At 61.1% G+C, this 13,549-nt stretch overlaps 1 protein-coding gene and 2 long non-coding RNA genes across 8 annotated transcripts in view; 2 read left to right on the plus strand and 1 right to left on the minus strand.

The window, feature by feature from the left end:
• GSE1 (Gse1 coiled-coil protein) overlaps nt 1-13,549 on the minus strand; it is a 387,275-nt gene that overhangs the window by 176,738 nt on the left and 196,988 nt on the right. The gene's annotated exons all lie outside the window — the stretch shown is intronic.
• Nucleotides 3,345-4,717, plus strand: LOC131817445 (uncharacterized). Of its 2 annotated transcripts, none has more exons than XR_009348512.1 (3): nt 3,345-3,481; nt 3,663-4,046; nt 4,555-4,717. It is a non-coding gene; the product is annotated as an uncharacterized LOC131817445 (long non-coding RNA). The 2 variants fall into 2 exon arrangements; XR_009348511.1 differs by having other exon boundaries at nt 3,457-3,541.
• Nucleotides 4,734-6,115, plus strand: LOC131817446 (uncharacterized). Its single transcript, XR_009348513.1, has 2 exons — nt 4,734-5,630; nt 5,729-6,115. It is a non-coding gene; the product is annotated as an uncharacterized LOC131817446 (long non-coding RNA).

Here is a 13,549-nt window from a genome sequence, read left to right on the forward strand (position 1 = left end):
CAGGCAGAGAGAGAGGAAGGGAAGCAGGCTCCCCGCTGAGCAGAGAGCCTGATACGGAGCTGGATCATGAGCCAAAGGCAGAGGCTTCAACCCACTGAGCCACCCAGGCCCCTCCCTTTTTTTTTTTTTTTTTCTTTTCTTTTAAGATTTATTTATTTTTGAATGGAAGAGAGAGAGCACAAGCTAAGGGAGGGGCAGAGGGAGAGAGAGAATCCTGGAGGGGACTCTGAGCTGAGCCCAATGAGGGGCTCTCAACCCCAGGACCCTGAGATCTTGACCAGAGCTGAAATCAAGAGTGGGCTGCTAACAACTGAACCCCCACAAACACCCCCCCCCAGCAAGATCTTTTTTTTTTAAGAGTATTTTTTTTAAAGATTTTATTTATTTATTTGACAGTCAAAGATCACAAGTAGGCAGAGAGAGGAAGGGAAGCAGGCTCCCTGCCGAGCAGAGAGCCCGATGTGGGGCTCGATCCCAGGACCCTGGGATCATGACCAGAGCCGAAGGCAGAGGCTTTAACCCACTGAGCCACCCAGGCGCCCCAGCAAAATCTTTTGAAAGCACAGCTTGCCCATGGTCTCTCCTAAAGGGGGATCCAGGCCTGCTTCTCCTATCCAGGGCCCCCGTGCTCACCAGCTGCACCATTCCCTACCTGTGGATGCTGGACTAGTCTTCTTAAACACCACTTGGCTGCCATGAGTCCTTACGCACACGCGTACACACACAGTGAGGCAGGAGAAGACCAGCCTTTCCTCCATGGCACTGTGAAGTGGGTGGCTATACGCGGCTGAGAGTGTGGCCACCAGGAATGTGGAAATTCTAGAGCCCAGTGGGAAGCAGAGAGTGGCACGGATGGCTGGGCCCCACCTCCGAGCCCTCTGTCTCGGAATCCCTCCCTCCTGACCCCACCTCCCCTGGGCCTGCTCCCCCAGCCGGACTGCGAGTGTGCTGGCCCTGTGTACTGCCCGTAATACCACGGAACGGGCACACAGTGCCCCGCAGCACACCACCTGCCCTCTGGGGACCCTCCTCTAGGCCACCACTGTGTTCATTCAGGGAGATGCCCAGCTCCTCTGGACCAGGCCAGGGGGAGGGGCCATGGCAGGAGGGCAAGCAGGCACCCAGGTTCAAATCCAGCCCAGGTGAATCATTAGCTCCTCTCGGCATTGGGTTCCTCCTCTGGAAGACGGGACCACCACCAGCACCTTCTCCCAGGATTACGGTGGGGGTGAGCCACGTTCATGTGTGTTTGGGAATGACTCTCAAAGAGTCAAGGCCTGACTCTAGGGGGGCCTTGGGAGGGAAGGGCGTTGCAGCCCAGGGTGGGGACGGGGGACAGGACTCAGCGGTGAGCTGCCCAGGAAGGTGTCCAGGCTTCAGATGGGGGTTTCTGGGGCTGCCTTGAGTGTTCTGCGGGGCAAGACAGCTTTGGAGAGGGGCACTGAGCAGGTGGGGCTGGCACTGGCCTTCCTTGGTCACACGTGCATCTGGGAGGGCTTTCCAGACTGGGGTGGAATGCAACCTTCCCCTGAAGATGGGGAAACTGAGGCTGGGAGGGCAAAGCGCATGGGCGGGGCCACTCCCAGGAAAGGGGAGGGCCGCCCCTTACCCAGCCTCCTGGGCTCTGGACCTCAGACTAGGCACTGAGCCCGGCCTTGGGGGCTGCCTCCTGGGCTGAGGGACACAGGACCACCCCAGCCCTCAGCAGCATCTGATGTCACCCCTGGGTCACCACCTGATGGGACCTGCCCCACCCCCACCCACGGATTTCCCCCTTATTAAGGGGGTCCAGCCCTCAGCAAGCAGCCCCAGGGCCCCTACCATCGCATGCATGGCTGGTGCTGGGCTGCCCTGTGGCCTCTCTGTTCCCGATGAACCACACTTCTCAAACACCTGTCGCACCCAGTGTCCAGCCTTCTAGAGTGTACCCGATCACATGGAGCCCCGCACAGCCTCCAATAAGGCGTGGTGGGAAAGGGGGCGCCGGGGGCTTGGCCAGCTGGCCTGGGATCCCCTGGCCCCTGGTATCTTCACCGTAGAGCTCCCCAGAGCGGCTCCCTTCACAACCCCATCAGCTGTGCTGACACAAAAATCTAGACGCCTTACCCAGCGTGGGAACAGGAAGTGTGCTTTGGGGTTGGTAACCCACTATCCCCTGTTTAACAGAGGAGATCTGTGCCTCATCCAAGGGCCTGCGCTGGGGTCTGTGTCTGTGCCGGTCTGCCCAGGACGGAGCCGCCAGGGACCGGGCACCTCTTGGGTGGGGAGCACATAGGCCGGGGGGAGGGGGTCACTCCTGCCAAAACACACTCCCAGGGCAGGCAAGCTCCCCGGCCCAGACTCTTGGTGCTCCCAGGGAGGGGGTGGAGGAAAGAGCAGTCCCCAAGCCCATAGGCAGGGGCCCCCCTCTGAGCAGGATGTCTGGCAGAAAGGAGGTGCTCAATCAATGTTTGTTAACACAGTAAACGGGGAGAGAAAACGCCAACAGCCTGCCTAGAAAAGACACCCAGAGTCCCGCCCACCAGATGTTTTTCTCTGGCAATGTCTCCACTGAGGGTCCCTGGGCTTGGATCCTTCTCCAGGATTCTGGGAGCTGTAAGGGGGAGACAACTGAGACAACCACAAGCTCTCGCGTGGGAACAGACTGTGCCCACAGGAGCCGGGGGAGTCCAAAGAGGATGGCAGCCCCAGATCTGGGATTCTAGAAGGATCCCTGTGCTCTAGGCCAGGGGCTGTCAGTCACACTCACCTGGGGGAGCTGTGAAAGATCCCAGGGGCCTGGCAACAGTCCCAGATCGGCTGCTCTGAAGCCTCACACGAGAGGGCCTGGCGGCAGCCTCCTCACCATCTTGTGGTGATGCCCTCCTGAGCCTTGAGGCCAGGGCTGGGAGCTCTGGAGGCAGGGGAGAGGTGGGTGGCCGGAGCAGGAACACGCAGGGCCCGGCCAGGCTCACCACCCCGGCCCCTCTCGCATGTCCCTGCTCGTGAAAGTTGGGGAAATAAAGCAACCGCCACACGGGCAGGGCCGTCAAGCTCCACCAAATTAGGGATGTCGAGTCAGACAGCTTGACTCTCAAGACATCATCAGTTTAATTGCGAGGCCTTGGCGCGGGCCGGGGTGGCGAACTGCTTCCGCACTCCCATCCGTTTTATTAAGTTCCAATGACATGCGCTGGCCGCGAGTATCCAGCAGGGACAAAGAGGCAGCTTCAGCCAGGGTCAGACCCAGTGCCGGGAGAGGCTGGGTCGTGGGGGACAGACACCCCTGGCTCAGGGCATGCGGGGCCCCGGGATCTCCGGGAACCAGATGCGGGGAGGGGGCTGGCAGGAAAGGGCCCATTCCACGGCCTCTCCCGCGGCGCGGCACGCGGGGAGGAGGCTGGCGCCGTGAACCTGGGCACCGTCTGTCGGTGGGACGGGAGGAACGAATGCCACAGACGTTCTAGGAGGCCTGTGGGCTGCTGCTGTGGACGGAACACTTGTGAGCCCGCACATCTCCCTGCTGAACTCTCGGTGGCCCCTGGTGCCACACGGTGTGGAGGTGGGGCCTTGGGGAGGGGAGTCGGCTGGATGAGGTCATGGGGGTGGGGCCCCCTAGGGTTCGGGGTCCTTATGGACAGAGGGAGGGAGACACAAGTCACAGGCAGACCCCCTGCCTGCAGGCACGAACTGGACCATCACCGGGGGCTGCGTCTGCCCGGGGCCTTGATCCCGCCCTTGATCCCTGCCCGGGGCCTTGATCCAGGCCTCCCCACCTCTGCAAGCAACTGTGCCCGGGCCTGCCTGGTTTGTGGCCTTCCGTCACATCAGCCTGAGTGGTGAAGGGGCCGAAAGAAAATGCCCTGATGTCCGCCGATGGGCAGCAAAGGGACTAGTCCGCGGCTGTGCACCCACACCACAGGCCACCACAGACCACCCCTCAGCCCGCGGGACACTCCCAGCAGCTGGGGGTGTGTGTGTGTGGCAGTCTCAGCAACAAGGGAAGCAGCTGCGGAAGTCCTTCTACCCGGTGCTTCTGACTACATGACATACTCCATGACATACTGGTAAAGCTATGGGGACCGAAAACAGATCTGTGCTTCCAGGAACGGGGGAGAGTGGGGACAGGGGAGTGGCAGCAAGGGAACAGGACAGAACTGTGTCATCATCAGATCTGGCAAGGGACTCTTCTCACCCAAGCCCTGCATTTCACGGGAAGCAGGATCAGCGGGGTCAAGCCGTGGTGCTCAGGTCACACAGGGAGGCAGAGCCAGGCCCAGAGCTCCCATCCGCAAGCACCCTGGGGCCATGTCCGCAGAGGAGCCGTGTTTGCTGAGCAACTCTCCGCTGGGCAGAACACAGGGCAGTTGGGTGTTCTGAGCTTTGCTCCGGAGGAGCTGGGAGGTGTCGCGCTCACTCCCACTGCTGTCAACGCTTACTGTGTGGGCTTTACAGAAACCGACTTCTCAGGGGACCCTGTGCCAAGGGTGGCGTGGCAGGGCCTAGATCTGGAAGCCAGGCCTCTTCCGGCCCTGGGCCCAAGCTCTCCCAGCCACCCCGGCTTTGTTGTTCCAGGCCCTTCTAGGCCCAGCAGCATCCAGAAACGTCGGTTACGGTTACGCCACAACAGCTGCCTGGCGCCCCCTGAATGCCTCAGATGTGGTCCGTGGCGGGAGCCCCGAGCCAACATGCTGCCACTAGGTGAATCGGGCCTGCCATTAGAGTCACAAAGACCAATTAAAACGAGAGGAAAAACAGCCTCCCCATCTCCCAGAGCACCCGGCCAGCTGCTCCCACTCCTACCTCGCCGGCCCCACGAGGCTGCTCCGGGCGTGGTTTCCAGCCTGCTCCCTCCGCACCCGGGCCACCTGCCCCTGACAGTGTCAATATTGATGCCCCCACCCCCCCGCCAGGCGCCCGCTTTGGGGGGGGCAGGGAGCGGGGGAAGGGCACCGGGAGACGCGAACAGCTCCCAGATTTTCGACTCAATTGCTGCGAGGAGAGATGAGAAATTGCCTTTCTGACCTAAAACCGGAGTTCACAGCTGCACTTCATTACGGACTCCTCCAGGCGGCCCTGGGAGAGATGCGGCTCGGGAAGGGCTCACCTGTTAGCAGCAGCTGTGCCTGCCTCTCGCACGAGCACGTTGGTGGTTTCCTGCCCTGGGCAGCACGGGGCAGGCTGCCAGCGGTGCCCCCAAAGCCCCCCTCCCCCTCCAGTTTGCATGAACTCCGTGGTGGAGGGAGAAAGAGGCACCAGATCAGCGAGTAGGAGGGGGAAGAAATGGCCGCAGGTCTGGGTCTCACGCTCTTTAGAAGGCACCAGAAGGCAAGGGGTTCATGTTCCCTCTGGGGTTCCACCTCATTTCTCCGGTCTCATGCACGCATCGCTGGGCGAACATGAGCACGGCGGGCACCTAGAGCATCTCTGGGTATACAGTAAGTGCTCAGTAAGTGCTCTCTTCCTTCCTCCCGTGCTGCTGGCCTCTCTGTGCTTCTGAGATGCCACCGTGCAGCATCTGACAGTCACGGAAAGGGCACAGGCTCCAGAGGACCAGGGGCTCTCTACTCCGGCTGCACATGAGAATCCCATCTGTGGAGCTTGCGGAAAGACCCAGAAGCTTGCTGCAGGACCCCTGAGGTCGAGCCCAGGTACGTTTCCAAAACTCCCGAAAGCACGGTGGGGCTGAGACGCTCAGACTTGAATCATTCTGACCTGGATTTTGACGTCTGAACATCCCTTTCTAAAGAAGGCCGCGGCCAAGGCAGGAGCAAAGGAGCCCAGAGCCGGCTGCGGAAGGAGCGCCGGGCTTCGGAGCCAGCCTCTCTAACCGTGGAGCGGCCCTGGCCTTGCCTGCCAGCTGTGCTCCTCCCTCTGCCTCGAGGACTTGCACTCAGGTCCCCAGCGCTGGGACGTGCCGGCCTCAGGGTACTGGGCTCTGCTCCCCAAGTGTGCCCCAGCGGGAGAGAGCACGTCAGCCTGGCCGTGAGAAGAGGTGTGACAGCACGCAAGTCCCTTCTCTGGAACTTTGCTGACCATGCTGAGTGCAGACCGTTTCTGAGCTGTACCGGGGAAGCTGCGTCCCCTCCCCCTCCTCCACGGTCGGGCCTCACACCTAAAGTCCTGTCTCACTGCATCTCATGTGTACTGGCGAGCTCCTTAGGGTCGGGACGGGGGGGACGGCATGGCAAGCCACTCTGCCGTTTGCACTATCTACAAGACGCTGTAAAAGCTCGAAGCCCCACAGAGCTTCAGCTGCCTCCTCGGGGAAGCAGGAGGACAGCCAAGGCCCTGGGCTCACCGTGAAGCTGAAATGGGGAAACAGGCACTGGGGGCAGCTGGTGGATCCCAAGCACCCCCGCGTGCTGTCCTGAGTTTTGCACACCTGTGCAGCTGGTTCCCGCAGCAGCCCATTTTCTGGATTGGAAAGCCAAGGTCTGTAGAAGCTGCTTGCCCAAGGTCAAGGAGTGACCTGAACTCTGAACTCGTGAGCCCGCGCTCTTGGCCACTACACGCTCCTGGGGGCCTTGTTCCGGTGGCTTCTCTCACCCCACACTCTCCTGCCACAGACCCTGGTGTGGCCAGGCTGCGGGGGGTGAAGGAAGAGTCCTCTGGGGAACAGGGCACTCCCGGGACCCTGGGCCACCGAGGGGATGGAGGGAACTGCACATGGCCACCGGTGTGCTCCACCGACGTCTGGGCTCAGAGCAGGCAAGATGAGCCTGCCTTGCTTTTGTGAGGACAGAGAGAGGCCAAGGACGTGGGGTCCCAGAGAGAGGCAGAGTTGAGGACCCAGGGTGAGCAGCCCACGCAGGGCCAGGCCCTGGGAGTGGACAACTCATGTCGGGCTGGAGACAGAGGCCCAGTCTGGGGCACACGGAGCACCTGATGCTTCGGGGAGGCTCTGGGAGGAGCTGCTGGCAGAGGGAAGAGGGTGCGCTAGAGCAAGCTGGCTGTCAGCAGAGAGAAAAGGTCAGGTGGGCCCAGCAGAGGCCCAGGAGGGGGAGAAGCAGGACGGGCCTGGCAGCCCTCCAGGGGGCACAGGCGAGGACACCCAGGCTCGGAGAGGTGAGCTGCCGCGCACAGCGTCCCCGTCACCCCTCCCCTCTGTCCTGTCCACATGTCTCCCAGGCTGAACTTCAGGCCACCAAGGCGGGGCACGCCATAGGTGGTGGGCCGTCTGTGGAGGCACCTTGCCCTGGGCCTAGCCCCCCCCCCCCCCAAGCACCGCTGCTCTTCTCACTCCTGTCCCCGCGGCCCTAGCACCTGAGCGTCGAAATGAAGAACCACCGCCAAGGCCACCAGCCACCATGTACGTGCGCCTGCTGGGCGCCGGCTGTCAGCCCCAGAGCTTAAAGCAGCCCGTGTCCCTGGAACCTCTTAACAGCGCCTCGAGGGAAGGTCTGATATCATCCCCTTTTGACAGCTGGGGAAACTGAGGCACAGAGCATGGCAACCGCTGCCCAGGGTCTCACAGTTGGCCAGAGCCTCTACCCCGGGAGTGGTGGGTTGAAGACGGGGTGCTGGCTTCCTGGGAGAGTCGGGGTCCTTCTGGGGGGGAGCCTCCTCTTCCCTGAGCTGACCCCAAGCAGCTCCCTGCGGCAGGATGCCAGGGCCAGGCGAGGCTCTCTGGAAGCGGCGCCCCTCGCGATAGTGCTGTGACGGTGGCACAGACGCCAGCAGCTGATATTTACATAACGCGCACCGTATGCACGCCAGGCGCTCTTCCAAACACAGCCATTCCTCGCAGAACCTCTCAAGCCCGCCCGCTGAGCACCAGTATTTGCCCATTTCACAGATGGGGCTCTCGCAGCACAGAGAGGTTCGCGGGCCCGCCGGAGACACACAGCCATCGGAGGTCAGCGCTGGGAGGGGAACCCGCGGGCCTGACCCCGGGGAAGCTGGGAGAGGGGCCCCCCAGCCCCGGAGAAACCCCACAGGGTGGGGGTAGCGTGGCGGGGGTAGCTGTCCAGGCCTCCAGGGTGGGGGCGGGGTGGGGTGGGGGGAGCGGTCCCTCCTGCCAGGAGGGGACTGCTGCTGGCGCGCTCCCCGCGAGGCCAGGCCTTGCAAGGGAAGCAGAAATCTGTCGTTAACACGGTGCCAAACCCAAAGTGGCTGCTCCCAAACGGCAATCCAATAAAAGCGAGACTTGTCTATTTATCATCCTCGGGGCTTTTTATCGCGGTGCAGATGGCTGCTACCTTTGGAAGGCTCAGCCGCTCGCTGCCAGCCGCCCGCCACGCAAAGCTTAGCTCAACAGAATCTGGGCCTGCACCTGTGCCGGGCCGTGAGCCTCGGCCACCCGGGCACGTGGGGTCCTCCGTCCCCCTCCTGCCCAGGACCCGTGCTCTGCACCAGCCACCCCCCCACCACGTCCGCAGGTAGTGGGAGCCCCCTGCGCCAGGCTAGCAGCCAGGCTGGCCCTGCCTGGTGTGGACCCCCTAACAATGTGGAGGAGGCAGGTGCTCCCCGAAGAGAAAGCAGCAAGGAGCCCCCGCGGGGAGCAGAAGGGGTGGCTGAGGACCATGGGTGAACACTCGGCACCCCATGCCTGGTGCTAGGCAGCTCAGAATAAGGCGGGGGCCCTGTGGGGCACCACCGGCGATGGGGGTGGAGGGGAGAGGAAGCCTGGGCAGATCGAGGGCCGGGTATGCAGTAAAGCCACCCAGCGAGCAGCCCCCCGGGGCACGCACGTAGCGGGGTGGGGGGGGAGCCCACGGAATCACAAGCTGTTCCGACCTCACCATACTGACCACTGGCCGGGCCTCCTGAGCGTAGGTTCTAGAAAGAAAGCAGACAGGAGGGGCACAGGTGGGACCTGGGTGGTGGGGGGGTAGCCTTGAATCCATCTGAGCCTCCATTCCTACACCAGAGTAGGGGGGACCTGGGGTGGGGGGGGCGGGAGCGGGGAGGCCTCCCCCACCTGGCTGGACAGGAGCTCAGGCCTGGTGCCAGGTCCCCTTCCCCTCCCTCCCAGCTGCCACACAGGGACGTCCAGAGAAGGCAGCTCTTCCATCAACACAGAGCCCTAGCCGTAGCATGTGTGCATGTGTGAATGCACACACGTCTCTGTGTGTGCATGTGCCTGTGCACACCTGTCTGCATGTATCTACACGGGTTGGAGGATTAGCTCCCCAACCCCAACCCACCAGCCTGCAGACATCCAGGAGACATGGGGGACCGGGGTCCTGTGAGCCATGACCTTTGCCCTTTGGGTTAGAGCCCAGGAAAGAGAACCCCCACCAGAACATCCCCGGACTCCCCCAGCCCAGGTTTGCTGGCTGTTCCGGGTGTTTGCTCTCCAAATAAGCCAGACCCAGCAGCTGTAAAAACGAATAGCCTTCTGCATCATGGGCCTAAGGGATCCAGCTGGCCGAGGGGCTGCTGATCTGAAAAAGGCAGCGGGCAACCTTCCAGATGTTTCTCTGGTCTCCCCTCCAGGGCTCAGGCAATCCCAGACCAAGTCCTTTTCAGCTCCGTGGACGTATGCCCCTCCCCTTGCCTGGAGAACCCCTCCCAGTCCCCCAGACCCTGCCTGTCCCTTTTCGGGGGAGGAGCTCTGAGCCTCCTAAGGGTTATTTCTGGTTGCTACATTGTATGCCAGCATGATCACCTCCTCAGCAGGAGAGGAAGCCAAAGCTCAGAGAGGTAGGGGAACCCGGGCAAGGTCACCCAGCATGATGCTTTCCCTTTCCCCCTGGCTCTTCAGTCTTCCAGACACAAGGGCTCCCCTTGCCCCAGCCTCTCCTGTGGTGAGGAAAGCTGTGGGGCCTCGAGGGTAGCCTGGTCCAACTCCCGTGTGCCCGGCTATACTACAAACCCCAACCTCATCATCACTCAGTGCCTTCGCTTCTAGGTTTTTCTCTTTGTCATTACACTTAAGTTTCTGCCCATAATAATGCGTAGCACACAGAAAGGTTCCCTGGGGCCAGATGCAGATCTAAGTACTTTACCTAATATTTCCTTGGTCAGTCCTCCCAACAAGACCAGGAGGAAGGAAGGAATGGCTATCTTTATTTCACAGACGAGGAAGCAGCAGAGAGAGGTGAGGATACTGGCCCCAGGTCACACAGCTGGAATCAGGACTGGAACTGGGAATCAAGTGCCCTAGGCCACGGCTACCCGCCCCCTGCAACCTTCCCAGGGTGGAGGGGGAACAGGTAATATCAAGCCACTTGTCCCCTCAGAGTTCAAGGTGACTTGGCCTTGGTCCCCAGCGATGGAAGCTGCACCTTCTCCCCCCACCCCCAAAACAGACGTCCCGTCTTCTCAGCGGGCAGGGTGGCCACCCTGAGGGCCGCCCCCACCCTGTGGTAGGCAGCAGCACACTGAGAAGAGAATGGGGGTACACAGGACTGAAGAGTGTCCCCCCCCAGTTCCATCCACATGGAAGCCCAGAATGGGACTTTGCTTAGAAACGGGGTCTTTACACATGTATCCGTTCAGGATGTTGAGATGCGATCACCCTGGTTTTAGGATGAGCCCTGAATCCAATGACTGGTATCCTCAGGACAGGAGAGGACAGAAAGACACAGACACCTGCCGGGAGAGGCCTCGTGAGAACAAAGGCAGAGTTGGTGCAGCCACAACCGGGGGACACCTGGAGCCACCAGAAGCTGGGAGACAGGAAGGACCCTTTCCTAGAATGCTGAGAAGAAGCCAACCCTGCCGACCCCTTGGTTTTGGACTTCAGGCCTCCAGAGCCAAATAACGACACAGAGAAGAGATTTCTTATGTTAAGCAGCACGTTTGTGATAACATGTTACAGCAGCCCGGGGACACTCCGGTGGGGGGCTGTCAGGGTGGCCACTGCCCAAAGTGGGGGCAGAGCACTGCAGGGTCCACACCCTACCGGACAGGCCTCCAGACGGGTACTCCCCTCCCCGGGGTGCCCTCTGGGTTCAAGGCAGGTATGAAATCTGGAGAACAGATACGTCACACCCCTCTCCTGACTAGGAAATCCTAGACGAATCCTTGGCACCAGAGGCTGCACACCACCAGCCTCAGTTTACCTCTGCAGTTGGGTTCAGCTTCCTGCTTCCTGACTCACGAGCCACTCTGAACTGACTAATGAGTCCATCACAATGTCCGTCATGCATTCATGCAACAAACGCCTACTGACCAGCTACAAAACACCTGCCCTCTGCCAGGTGCTGGGGAACCCCCAGGAAATATCATAAAAGTTCGGCCCATATGGCATTGATGCTGAGATGGGGAAGCCAGATGGTGAACATCAGACCATCAAGGAATACCATTTTGGCAACCAAAGGCTCTAGGGGAAACGAAGCTGGAAGGGGTGTTTTAGGGAGGGTGGTTAGCAAAGGCCTCTGTGGGGAGGTTATATTTGAACTGAGGCCTTAAACAAGGGCGGTACCAAGTCCTGCCAGTATCAGGCAGAACAGAATACCAGGCTAGTAGAAGAGCAAGTGCAAAGGCCCAGCGGCAGAAACAAGATCTAGCATTTGGGGGTGGGGGAAGGCAGTCAGTGGGGTTGCAGCAGAGGTTCCCCCTTGGGGGCAGTGTGGGGCATGGGACAGAGCGTTCAGAGTACAGGAGGCATTTAGAGTGGCCTAAGGAGCTGGGATTTTATTTCACCTGCATGGGGAGCTAGCTGGTTTTGTCTGAGTGAAATAGGCTCCTGATGTTCTAAAAGTAAACCTCTGTGCTGGGAGGAGAAAGGGTTACGGGGTGGGAAGGGAGGTGGTGGCAGGTGGGAGAGGGGGTGGGGGGAATTAGCTCTGAAGTCCAGAGAGGGGGTGATCTGCTCCACACAGGCTGGGGAGCCCCGAGGGCCAGTGCCATCTGGGCGTGAGCACATGTGTGTCATGTGTGTGTCTGTGGGTCTACACGTGTGAGTGTGCACATACAAATGTGGGTCTGAGCCTCTGCAGAGAGCTACGTGTGCATGGCTGTGCACGCACGTGTGTGTGCCCACGCATGTCCGTGTTGGTGTGTGGAGCAGCGGGCATCTCGGGACCCAAAGGCTCATCAGAAGCTCCGCCACCACGACACAGACCCAGAATTGCCAAGTGCCTCAGCCTGGCGCATGGGGTGCGTGTGTCTCTGTGTGTGTGTACGTGCTGGGGGGACGCTCTCCCCCTGGCAAGTCCCCCCCCTCCACCTCTCCAGGCCCACCACCATCTGTCTTTCCCCTCCTGCCACTGGGCCATTTGAGCCGGGGGTGAGGGGCACTGAGAGAGCCAGATGGCGGGAGTCTAGGCCTCCTGGTGCCCAGAGGGGGGGGCGTCCCCAGGACAGGCCTCCACCCTCAGCCTTGGTGCCTCCAGGCTGTCCTGACCCCTGTCCTCAGGCCCCACCTCACATGGCCTTTTTGCAGCCACCACATAAATCACCGTCCAGGTCAGGACAGGGTGAGGGAGCTGAGCCAGGGAGGGCACAGCCCCCGGGGCCCGCAGACAGAGTGGCTGCCAGTGACCCCTGACGGCGGAGGCCAGGGGCCTCCAGGGGCCAGCTAGGAGGTCGGCAAGGTACAATGTTGTCTGGGCTTCAGAGGGATCTCGACTGGCCCCACTGCATGGGGAGGGCCTGGGTCAGGGGAACAGGCCGACATGTGTCCAGGTGGCCCACGTGGAAAGCAGGCAGGAGACCACACCAGGTGGCCCCAAGCCACCGCCGCCTGCACCAGCCAATTCCTGGTCTTCATCTCTGCACACAACATCCATGCCCAGGGACCGGCGTGTGGCTGAGTGACCTCAGCCCTCTGAGTCTTTGCACCAAGCATACACGGGTCACCATTCAACCAGCAGAGGCTGCAGAGGCGGGAGGACGGGGAAGCTACGGAAGCGCTCAGTGTCCATTTGCTCGTCTCGCTTCTGAGCTGTGAGGCTTGGGAGTGACGTGGCTTCTTGGGGCCTCAGTTTCCCCATCCAGAGAAGGGGATGCTAGCACCCACCTCCTCGCGTCCCATGAACGTGACATGAGGCAGTGCCTGGAACAGGACCGTCCTGGGTCCTCCCCGCCCCCCCGCCCTGTGCCCCTCCCAGATCACCTGCGATTCCTTATTCCCTCAGGTTGTGGGGAGCAGGCCCTGGGGCTTCCCACAGGACCAGGCAAGGGCACAGTCCTTCCTCTTTGCTCTGCCACCCCGGAGACCACCCCCTCACCACTTTGCGCAAGAGGAGCGAAGGTCCAGAAAGAACCCAAACATGAGGCCCCGCGGGGTCCCTCAGGTTGGGCTCAAAGCCCCCCCACCCCCGCCCCGTCAGGTGTCTCGATTCACGCATTCATTTCTTCCCTCACTCATTCCACAAATTCCGCAGAGTGCCCACTAGGTGTTAGACGCCTTGTAGGCAGTACAGAGTGCAAGCGCAGGCCCAGTCTGATGGCGGAGATGCAGCAGAAAGACCTCCCTCCCGCAAGCCTGGGACAACTTTGGGGAAGCAGACACTGGGCGGTAATAGAAGTAGAGTGACTATTTATTGCGTGCGCACTGCAGTTTTACCCCCACGACTGACTCCGACCCACACAATCCTACCAAGAGGGGGTCGGGGAGGTCCAGAGACTTGCACGAGACCACACAGCTAACGGGCTAGGGGAGGATTCCAACCTA

This window comes from Mustela lutreola, chromosome 16 (assembly GCF_030435805.1).
Source record: "Mustela lutreola isolate mMusLut2 chromosome 16, mMusLut2.pri, whole genome shotgun sequence".
Lineage (NCBI taxonomy): Eukaryota > Metazoa > Chordata > Mammalia > Carnivora > Mustelidae > Mustela > Mustela lutreola.